This window comes from Phyllostomus hastatus, unplaced genomic scaffold (assembly GCF_019186645.2).
Source record: "Phyllostomus hastatus isolate PE091 unplaced genomic scaffold, TTU_PhHast_1.1 phas_scaffold_78, whole genome shotgun sequence".
NCBI classification, from domain to species: domain Eukaryota; kingdom Metazoa; phylum Chordata; class Mammalia; order Chiroptera; family Phyllostomidae; genus Phyllostomus; species Phyllostomus hastatus.
The window spans coordinates 84,533,862-84,545,085 of record NW_025334041.1 but is presented as its reverse complement, the minus strand read 5'-3'; the positions used below and the strand labels follow the sequence as shown (position 1 = coordinate 84,545,085).

Here is an 11,224-nt window from a genome sequence, read left to right as displayed (position 1 = left end):
ATGTGAGAGAGAAATGGGAGAGAAATATCTTTTGGTTGTCTCCCATATGTGACCCAACCTGGGATGGAACCCACAACCTATGTATATGCCTTGACTGGGGATTGAACCCTCAACCTTTTGGTGCACAGATGATGCTCCAACCAACTGAGCCACCTAGCCAGGGCAGGATTCTTGATTTTAAGAAGCAGAAGTCTAATACAAACTAGGTTCAGTTAAAGGGGGATGTATCAACTCATGTAAGTAAGGACTAGATTGGGTCAGTCTCAGGAATGGCTGGATTCAGACCCACAAATGATGCTGTTAGCGTGCGCTCTTTCTCTCTCTTCTCACACCACACACACACTTATTTTTGACTTCATGTTATATGTTGATTTCATTCTCCCTTGCTGGGGAAAATGTGGTCATAGGGATCTCCTGGTTTACATACAGTTTGGTCACCCCAGGTAAGAGCAAAGGCTGCTTTCTCCTGGTTTCAGCTTATGAAAATTATGGGAAAGTCTAAGATTAGCTTGGCTATAGATATGTGCCCCGTCATTGACCCATGGCTGGGTGAATAAAATTATCATTGGCCAGGCCTTGGACTGTCCCTCTTGACCTGGGGAGAGAGAAAGGGTATTCCCTTTGTTGGGGAGTTGTTTAATAAAAGAGAGGATGCTATTATCAGGAAAAGAGAGCCAACCAGCTGTGCCTCTCACAATCCTCTGACCTCTCCTTCCCATTCCATTTATGTTCCCATTGCCCTCCATGTTATGTTCCCATTGCCTCCATGCAGATGGGTGGGGGTAGGTTTCTTAGCCAGATAGACATAGATTCCATTATTGTCTTTATAATAACCATGTGACCTTGAGAAAGTTTTAAGACTCTCTGTGCCTTTACTTTCTCACCTGTAACAATATTTTAGGATTGCTGCAAGGATTAAAAACAACATAAGCAATGTGTCTGGCACACAGTATGTACCATTATGAATAACACTCGTAACACTTAATCATCTTTGTATGCCTATCTCGTCCTTCTAGACCATGAATTACTTGAAGCAGGGCCTTGTTTTAGGTACAATAAAACTCAGTTATAATAGTTGGGCTCAAATATATCATAGACTGATGTATCATTTTACTAAGGCTGCTGTAAACATTACCACAGACTGGGAGGCTTGAACAACAGAAATTAATTTTCTTACAGCTCTGAAGGCTAGAAGTCTGAGAGCAAGAGTCACTGAGTTGTTTTCTTTTGGGTCTCCTCTCTTTGGTTAAAGAGGCTGTCCTTGTGTCTTCACACGGTCTTCCCTCTGTGTGTGTCTGTGTCCTAATTCCCTCTTCTCATAGGGACACCAGTCATATTGAAATAGAGCCCACCCTAATGATCTCTTTTAACTTAATTACCACTTTAATGGTTCTATCTCCAAATATAGTCACATTCTGAGATACTGGAGGTTTGGACTTCCACCCACGAATTTTGAGGGGTCATAATTCAGCCCATTACAATTAATTTCTGTCCACTAAAACACTATGTTGCTGAAAAAGGTAAGCATGTTACAGCAAATTTTGATAATAAGGGGTGCATTTAGTTCTGTCCTCCTCAATCTTGGCTTTATAATAATGGTCCACTGCACTCCTATAGTCTTCCTTTGTTTGCGCTCCCAAGCATCTTCCCACTTGTTACCTGACTTTGCTTTGTCACCCCAGAGGGCCTGGAATTAGGTTTCATGGGCAGAATTGACCAGGGATCCAGAAGACACAAGATTAACCAGAAGTCGTCAGCAGGGGGCGCTGTGAACAAGCCCTGGGAAATCCAAAGAGAAAACTGCTGTGGTTTAGAACCTAGATTTGGAACAGGAACAGCGTCGTACCCTTGTTTGAGACCACCTCTGGACATGGATGCCTGGTTACTGGTTGGGCTCAGGCTGAATCACAGTTGCTTCCCAGAGCATCAAACCACAAATTAAGTCCCAGCCCAGGAATCTGGCTCATTGTAAACACTCTCCCATGTATAGGAGCTGAGTGAACAACACAGAGGTTTATGGGAACCCAGCCAGACTTTCAACCCTGCCTGTGTCCCAGTATATAAAGTCCTGATATTTGATAAAGCCTGTGTTCACAGGAGTGGCAGTGGGCCTAGTGGTGGACACACTGTGGACAGCAGGCTGGCTGACTTGGGTTCATACCCTGATGCTGGCACTGAAGAAGACTTGATTGTCTCAGTCACAGTCTGTCACTGAAGCCCCAGTGTCCCATCTTCTCATTGCTTTGATTGTGAGGATTATTTGCTTGTATTCTATTGACTCGATGATGTCTGTAGAACTGTGGTGGATGTCTTTGGTCCTCAGAGCATCTTTCCTTCTTTCTGGAAACTGTACACTCTCCTTCGGAAGAAGTCAAAGTTATTCCATTGGATTTGGATGGGGCCACCAATCACGACGCTCCCACAAATCCACCCTGACCCCGCCCTCAACAGGGGAAAAGAGCCAAGGCTTATAGGAAGAAGAGCTTCCAAAAGAGGGAGGTGAAAAATGTGCTCAGAATTAGGCTCAGACATCTTCAAAAACGTGTGGAGATATCACCCACCAAACACTGCTGTCATCAGAAACTCATTTGGACACAGATGCAAACTGAAGGCTGTCTATACCCCATTTTCTTGTGGAGGGCAGAGCATTGGAGAGTAAATTTCTTTAAAGTTGGTTTTTATTCTTTTTTAAAAAACTTTTTATTGATTGATGAGAGAGACAGAGATTTTGTTGTTTCACTTGTTTATGCATTCATTGGTTGATTCTTGTATGTACCCCAACTGGGGATCAAACCCCAACCTTGGCATATTGAGGACAGCACTCTAACCTACTGACCTACCTGGCCAGGGCCTATATTAGAATTTTTCTTTCTTTCATTCAAGGCAGGTAGCAGAACTCTGTACTTCTTCATCAGGTGCAGTCTGGGCTGTTGGGTAGAAAGCAAACACTGCTGAAATAAAACATTTCTTTCTTTCCTTTTCATTATTTTATTTTTTGGTATGTGTAGAAGACTAAACTCCTCAAAGACCTAAATTCCTTAAAGAGTTAGATGCCTCAGGGGGAGAAGGGAGACAGTTAATGCCTTTAGGGAAGAAGTAGGAAGCAATGGAGAAATAGAGGAACCTCAGAAGAGGTCTGCGAGTAGCAGGTGCTGAGTTATGGGGTGCTGATGTGCTGAGGTCACCACAGAACAGCTTGCAGCAGCTGAATGTTAAATTTTCAGGAATTCTGAAGACTGGTTGATTTTACTTTGGAAGCTTGAAATCAGCCACGGTAGGGTGTTTACACCATGGAAACAGGCGCTTGCTGTAAGTCAGGGCTCCTCCTGTTGCCCCAAAGCTGGTTGCTAAATACTTAGCAGTATGTCACTGCTAAATGAGTGACTTTCTTCTAATCTTGTCATTTGGGTATGGCTTCTTTCTTGGGGAGAATGAGTGATAGGGGAGATCACTAATAATGCTCCTCCCTGAAAAGCAGATTGGAAGGTTCTTCATGGAAACATATATAAATGGAAATAGAAGAAACCTTCCTCCCTCCCTCCCTCTCTTCCTTCCTTCCTTCCTTCCTTCCTCTCTCCCTCCCTCCCTCCCTCGCCCTCCCTCCTTCCCTCCCTCCCTTTTTCCATTTTACCTCTTTCCTTTTCTTTTTTTATTGTTATTCAAGTACAGTTGTCTCCATTTCCCCCACCCCCACAGCCATCCCAACCTCCCGCCCTCAATCCTACCCACCTTTGGCTTTGTCCATGTGTCCTTTATACATGTTCCTTGACAATACTTTCCCCTTTTCCCATTATGCCCCACCTCCCTTCTGGTTACTGTCAGTTTGTTCTTTTTTTTTTTTTTAAGATTTAATTAATTTATTTTTTTTAGGGAGGGAAGGGAGGGAGGGAGAGAGAGAGAGAGAGAGAGAGAGAGAGAGAGAGAGAGAGAGAGAGAGAGAGAGAGAGAGAGACATCAATGTGTGGTTGCTGGGGGTTATGGCCTGCAACCCAGGAATGTACCCTGACTGGGAATCGAACCTGGGACACTTTGGTTCCCAGCCCAAAGTCGCTCAATCCACTGAACTACGCCAGCCAGGACTGAGTTTGTTCTTTATTTCAATGTTTCTGGTTATATTTTGCTTGCTTGTTTATTTTGTTGATTAAGTTCCATTTATAGGGGAGATCCTATGGTATTTGTCTTTCATTGCCTGGCTAATTTGACTTAGCATAATGCTCTCTAGTTCCATCCATGTTGTCCCAAAGGGTAGGAGCTCCTTCTTTCTTTCTGCTGCATAGTATTCCATTGTGTAAATGTACCACAGTTTTTCGATCCACTCATTCACTGAGGGGCACTTAGGTTGCTTCCAGCACTTGACTATTGTAAATTGTGCTGCTATGAACATCAGGGTGCATAGCTTCTTTTGAGTTGGTATTTCAGGATTCTTAGGGTATAATCCCAACAGTGGAATTGCTGGGTCAAAAGGCAGTTCTGTTTTCAGTTTTCTGAGGAAATTCTGTACTGTTTTCCATAGTGGCTACACCAGTCTGCATTCCCACCAACAATGTAATAGGGTTCCCTTTGCTCCACATTCTCGCCAGCACTTGTTGTTTGTTGATTTGTTTATGATGGTCATTCTGACTTTTGTGAAGTGGTATCTCATTGTGGTTTTAATTTGCATCTCTCTGATGGCTAGTGATGCTGTATGTCCTCCTTGGAGAAGGGTCTATTCAGTTCCTTTGCCCATTTTTTATGTGTTTTTTTTGTCTTTCTGGAGTGGAGTCATGTGAGTTCTTTATATATTTTGGAGATCAAACCCTTGTCTGGGGTATCATTTGCAAATATTTTTTCCCATACAGTTGGTTCCTTTTTCATTTTGCTGATGTTTTCTTTAGTCATGCAGAAACTTTTTATTTTGATGATGTCCTATTTGTTTATTCTTTCCTTTATGTCCCTTGCTCTAGAGGACATTTTGATGAAAATATTGCTTTTTGGAATATCTGAGATTTTCCTCCTTATGTACTCCTCTGGAACTTTTATGGTGTTATGACTTATACTTAAGTCTTTCATCCATCTTGAGTTTATTTTTGTATGTGGTATAAGTTGGTGGTCAAGTTTCATTTTTTTTGCATGTAGCTGCCCAGATCTCCCAACACCATTTGTTGAAGAGGCTATTTTCACTCCATTTTGTGCTTCTGCCCCTTTGTCAAATATTAATTGACCATAGAGACTTGGGTCTATTTCTGGGCTCTCTATTCTGTTCCATTGACCTATGTGTCTATTCTTATGCCAGTATTATACTGTTTTGATTACTGTGGCCTTGATTTATAGTTTGATATCAGGTATTGTGACCCCCTCCTCCTTTGTTCTTCTTTCTCAAAATTGCTGTGGCTATTTGTGGTCGTTTATGGTTCCATATCAATTTTTGAAATGTTTATTCTATATCTGTGAAATATGTCATTGGTATTTTAATAGGGATTGTGTTGAATCTATAAATTGCTTTGGGTAATATGACATTTTTATGATGTTAATTCTTCTAATACATGAACACATTACATGCTTCCATTTGTGTCTCCCTTTTTGTGTCTTCCTTAATTTCTTTCTTCAGTATTGTGTAGTTTTCTGAGTACAGGTCTTTTACCTCCTTGGTTAGGTTTATTCCTAGGTAGTTTATTTTTCTTGTTGCTATTGCAAATGGGATTATTTCCTGATTTCTGTCCTTTTTACTTCTCCTAGGCACATCTAAAACTGAAGGCCAAAATAGAGATCCTGCTCCTAACATCTGTCCTCTGATCCCTCTTTATAAGGAACTGGGTAGATCCCATGACTTTTCTGAATTTTAATTTCCTCATCCATAGGGTGGAAATAAAAATACAGCTTTATTGCCTTTGGTGGACACAGGTTAAAGGGTCCAGAACCATTGCACATTTGTTCCTGGACGTTCCTGGAGGTTCCCAGTTGGATTTAATTAGGATTATGATTGGTGTGGTCATCTCCCTGAGGCTGAATGAAAAATGACACCATTAACCTTTAATTATTCAAAACAGACCCAAAGGAAGTCTTTGGCTTCGGTCCTAATGGAGCTATTAAAGCTATTTTCCAATTCAGCTCTACTCAGGACAAATAACCTGGTACTTTTCTGCTGCTTCTCTTCATAACCTGGAGAGGACAGAGAGTGAACCTTCCCTAGTATTGCATTTTAGGGCAAGGGTCAAACTTCTTTACATTAGTGTTTTCTTGGTTTTCTTTCTCCCCTGTTGTTCTCATTTGGTTGTATTGTTGGTGTGCGTGTGTATGTGTTTGTGTGTAGGAGTACATGTGTGGTCTAATTAGAGGGAGATTTTGGAAGGGAAGAGTGGTCATATACAATGTATAAGACTCCCCAGGAAAAAGAAAGATCAAGTGAAAAAAGAGAAGAAAAAAAAAGAAAAGAAATTGAGACAAAAATAGGTGACACAAAACAAGCATATGTAGAAAACCCAAGTCTTTTCTCAATTTCATGCTGTGTCTCTCTCTCTTTTTACTCATTGAGGCATTTTATCTGCACCCATGTATATGACATCCCTAGAAAAAGAATCCCCAGGTTTTCCCTCCTGTGTGTTTTCATCTTCCTTCTTTGTGGTCCATGATGCCTGCTGAGGTGGTCAGTACCATGAAACCAAATTGCGGGAGGGAGCAGGCTGTTCTGCCATTTGTCTAGATCTTCGAGTTGCACATCAGATCTGGGGCTGATTACTCCACACTTGTTCAACCTGCTCGTGAGGTTCACAGCACTTCTCCCAGCTCTGTGGTCATCAGTAATTTCAAATTCACCAATGTAACCATGTGTCATCATCATAGTTAGAAACTGGACAATGACTTTGGAGCATGGCCTAAAAAGAACCTGGCGTTCACCTCTGTTTTGGGCATTGTTGATGGTTCTGAGAGCATTAGCAAGGGCATTCAGGCTCACCATTATGGCCACTCGGAAAGACAGCAGCAAGAGCATGATCTCTTTCTTTTTCTGCTGCACTGTTTTTAACTGCACCACATTTATTTTTCTTCTCACGTGGAGGTGTATTTTTTTTCTCCCTCTGTGCCCTCATTATCTTAACCTCATTAACACTTCCAAAACCAGAAGTCATTATTCTGACACCATCACCCTCACCCCTCAAGTCCTACTTTTCTTGATGAATTTCCTTTCTGTTCTCAGGTTCTACTTCACATCAGCTGCTAAGATACAAAAACAACAACAAAAATAAATCACTCAGAATAATTTCTTACTTTTTAAATCTGCTTTATTGAGATATAATTTACACACAAGAAAAATTCACCCATTTTTAGTGTTCGGTTTAATGTGTTTTAACAAATGTGTGCAGTCAGGTAAGACAGAACATTTTCATCACCCCAGAAGATTTCCTTTCTATCACTCTAGTTGTGCCTTTTCTAGAACGCCATGTGAGTAAAATCACATAGTAGGTAGTCTTTTGTGTCTGGCTTCCTTTCTTAGTGAATTGCTTCTGAAATTTATGTGTGTTGTTGCATGTACCAGTAACTCACCCATTTTTATTCATGGGAAATATTACATTGTGTAGGCATGTCACAATTATTTGCTTATCCATTGGACATTTGCATTATTTTCAGTTTGGGGTAATTATAAGTTAAGATATGAATATTTACATATAGGTCTTGTGTGAACATATATTTTTCCTTCACTTGGGTGTACACTCTTGTTTCACTCCCAGGAAGAGACTTCCTGGGTTGTATGGTAAGTGTAGTTTAACTTTGTAAAACACCGATAAACTGTTTTCCAAAGGGGCTACATTATTTTCACTCCCACCAGTAATACATGAGTATTCCTTTTGCTCCTTATCATTGTTGATACTTTGTATTGTTGGTTTTTCAATTTTAGCCCTTTATGTATATGTGTAGCATTACATCATTGTCCTTTTAGTTTGTGTTTCTCAAATCACTAATGGTGAGTTTATTTTCATGTGCTTATTTGCCTTAAGTATATCTTCTTTGGTAAATTTTTTACATTCTTTGCCTATTTAAACACTGCTTTTTTAAAAATTATTGATTTGTAAGAGTTCTTTAAATATTCTGGGTATGAATCCTTTATCAGATAATATTTTGCCTATGGAAATAATTCAAAATATAGATGAAGAGACATGCCTTAAGGTTTTTTGCATCAATGTTATTTGTAATTGTGATAAAATTAGAAACAAGTTACAATCTAATAAAAGGGAAACTGTTCACTCCTTTATGATTCAAAGAAACATTTTATAGTCATTTAATGATATTACAAATTTAAAGACATAGAAACCTGTTTTTGATTTGGAGCAGTACCCCCTTATCTGTGCCCCTTTATCATGATTTCAGTTACCTGTGGTCCACTGTGGTCTGAAAATATTAAATAGAAAATTCCAGAAATAAACAATGTATAAGTTTTAAATTGTACACCATTCTGAGTTGTGTGATGAACTCTCTCACCGTCCCGCTCCATCTCCCTGTCCCGAATCATCCCTTGGTCCAGTGTGTACACACCATATATAGGAAGTGTCCACCTGACCTGTGGCATGGTTTGAGATACTGTTAATAACAAAGAGAACACAGACTTAGCTGGAGGGAAAGCAAGGTGGGCAGATAAAGAGGGAAGTTTGGGGTTGAAGGAAATTTTGGAGCTAAGAAGAAAAAAGACAGGCTTGGACAGAGGAAGTGGAGGAAAGTACTGAGAGCCTAAGCAAACAGGTCTCCACTGAGGCTGGTAGGACTTGAAGAACTTTGTGGATACATTTTGCCCCTGCAAAGTCTTATCCTGAAAGTAATTTTTTTCCTTTTACTGGTTTTTATTTCCAGTTCTAAAGTTATTTCTGTTATCCTCTGAAGACTACTGGCTTTATGGAGAGGAAAAAACTTTATGATGCCTCTTGGAGACTAATCTCAAAAAAACGTGATTTTCTAAGGCAACGTATTTTGTAAAGGACAGTGATTCAGCTCATTCCAGAGATATTTTTGAACCTGGTCTGTTACTTTACCCAAGGCAGGCTGATGAGTGACCCATGAAACCAAGAAATAATATTCAAGTGATTATTCAGAAGACCCACTAGAGGTAGAGTTGTTTTTTTTTTAATTGGCAACCAACCTGATCCAACTAAGTTTTGGTTTTTTTTGGTAACTAAATCAGATAAAAATACAAAGGGACAAGAATAACTCATACAACCTTGAAGAAGAACAAAATGGAAGAACTTCATCTTCTGTGTACTTACATGTATTATAAATAATTTGGGCACAAGGGTATCTATGTTGACCAATGGAATGGAATATAAATCTAGACAGAGATCCATGCATATATGGCCATTTTATTTATGACAAAAGAGACACTGCAAAGCTCTAAAGAAAACATGATCTTTTCAACAAATGGAGCTGGGACACTTAGATAATTAAGGGAGGGAACGTGATCTACCTTAGATCATACTTAAAAATTCATTCTAGATATATCATAAACTTCATAGTAAAAGGCAAAACAACAAATCTTCTAGAAGACAATATAGAAGAAGTGCTTTGTGACTTCAAGATGGGAGAAGATTTCTTAATAATCTTTATAACCTTAGTACTTACTAACTATACAGGAAAAGATCAATACATTTGAGTACATTAAAATTTAAAACCTCATTAAAAGAATGAGGAAAGAATTTTAAAATAGACCCAAAGAACTAATCATAAAGAAAAAGATTGATAAACTTGACATTAATTTAATATTTAAATTTAACCCTATTAAGAACTTTTAGTTATTAGAAGATACAGAATATGGAGAAGATATCTGCAACACCTATAGCTTACAAAGAGCTCCTGCATGGAATACACAAAAAAATCCTACAAAGTAAGAAAATGACAACCAACCCAAAGGAAAAAATGGCAAAGACTTAAACAGAGGTTTTGGGCAGCGGGGGAGAGGTATCCAATGGGCAATAAATATATGAAAAGGTACTTAACATCACTAATAATCAAGGAAATGCCAATATAAAGTATAACCAGACACCATTATGTGCCCACTAGAATGGCTACAATTAAAGATAAACATTACCCAGTGCTGGTGAGGATGTGGACAACAGATATTCTTACCTGGTGCTATAGCAGTGTCAATTGGTATACTTTGGAAGACTTTTTAAAGATTTTATTTATTTATTTTTAGAAAAAGGGGAAGGGAGAGAGAAAGAGGGAGGGAAACAGTGATGTGTGAGAGATATATTGATTGGTTGCCTCTCGCACACCCCCAACTGGGGTCCTAGCCCACAATCCAGGCAAGTGCCCTGACTGGAGATCAAACCAGTGACCCTTAGGTTCACAGGTCGGCACTCAATCCACAAAGCCCCACCAGCCACAGTGGAAAATTTTCTATAACATTTAATAAAGTTGAAGTTACACATAACTTATGACCTAGCAATGCCATTTGTGGGAAAATACCCAACAAAAATATGTGCACATGTTTTCTAAAAGACATAAAAAACTGTTCATAGTAGCTCTATTTGTAATCATCTCAAATTAGAAACTGTTTCAAACTCTGTAAACAGAATAATGAATAAACAAATACGTAGTGGTATATTGCTATTCAGCAAAATAAAAGAATAAGAATAACTACGCAAACAATCTGGGTGACTCTTAAATCGATATTGTTGAGTAGAAGAGGCCAGGGTTACAAAAACACATATTGTATAATTGCATTTATATAAAGTTTAAATGCAGGTGAGATCAAACTATATGTTTAGGACTCCATGCTTAGGAGGAAAATTACTTTTTTAAAAAAGGCAGGGAACTAATTATAACAAAAGTTAAGGTAACAGTTATCTTTGAAAAGAAAAGGAGGAATCACTTTTGGGATTTCTGGAGTACTGACAATTTTCTATATCTGCGTGTTGCTTTGTGAAATGCCATCAAGCTGTTTTGTATACTTTACTCTTTGTATGTTAGGGTAGCCCAAGAAGAAAAAGAAAAAATTGGATAGACCGATATCCATAGAATAAACTGAAATGGTAGCCAAATATCTATTAAAAAACAAACAAACCCAGATCTGTGAATCTATGATTAGAGTCTATGAAACTTTCCAGGAGAAAATGTATACTTCCTATCTTATACAATGGTTCTTGTGCTAACGTAACTCTTATACCAAAATTAAATAAAGAAAGCAAAAGAAATGTAAAATGTAAGTTAAGCTCAATTATAAAAAAGATACTAACATTCTAAACAAAATACTAGCCAGTTGAAT

The 11,224-nt window shown here is 38.8% G+C and overlaps 1 pseudogene; it reads right to left on the bottom strand.

Moving 5' to 3' along the window:
- Positions 1 to 6,543: 6,543 nt before the first annotated feature.
- Positions 6,544 to 6,934, bottom strand: LOC123811835 (annotated as a pseudogene).
- Positions 6,935 to 11,224: the final 4,290 nt, after the last annotated feature.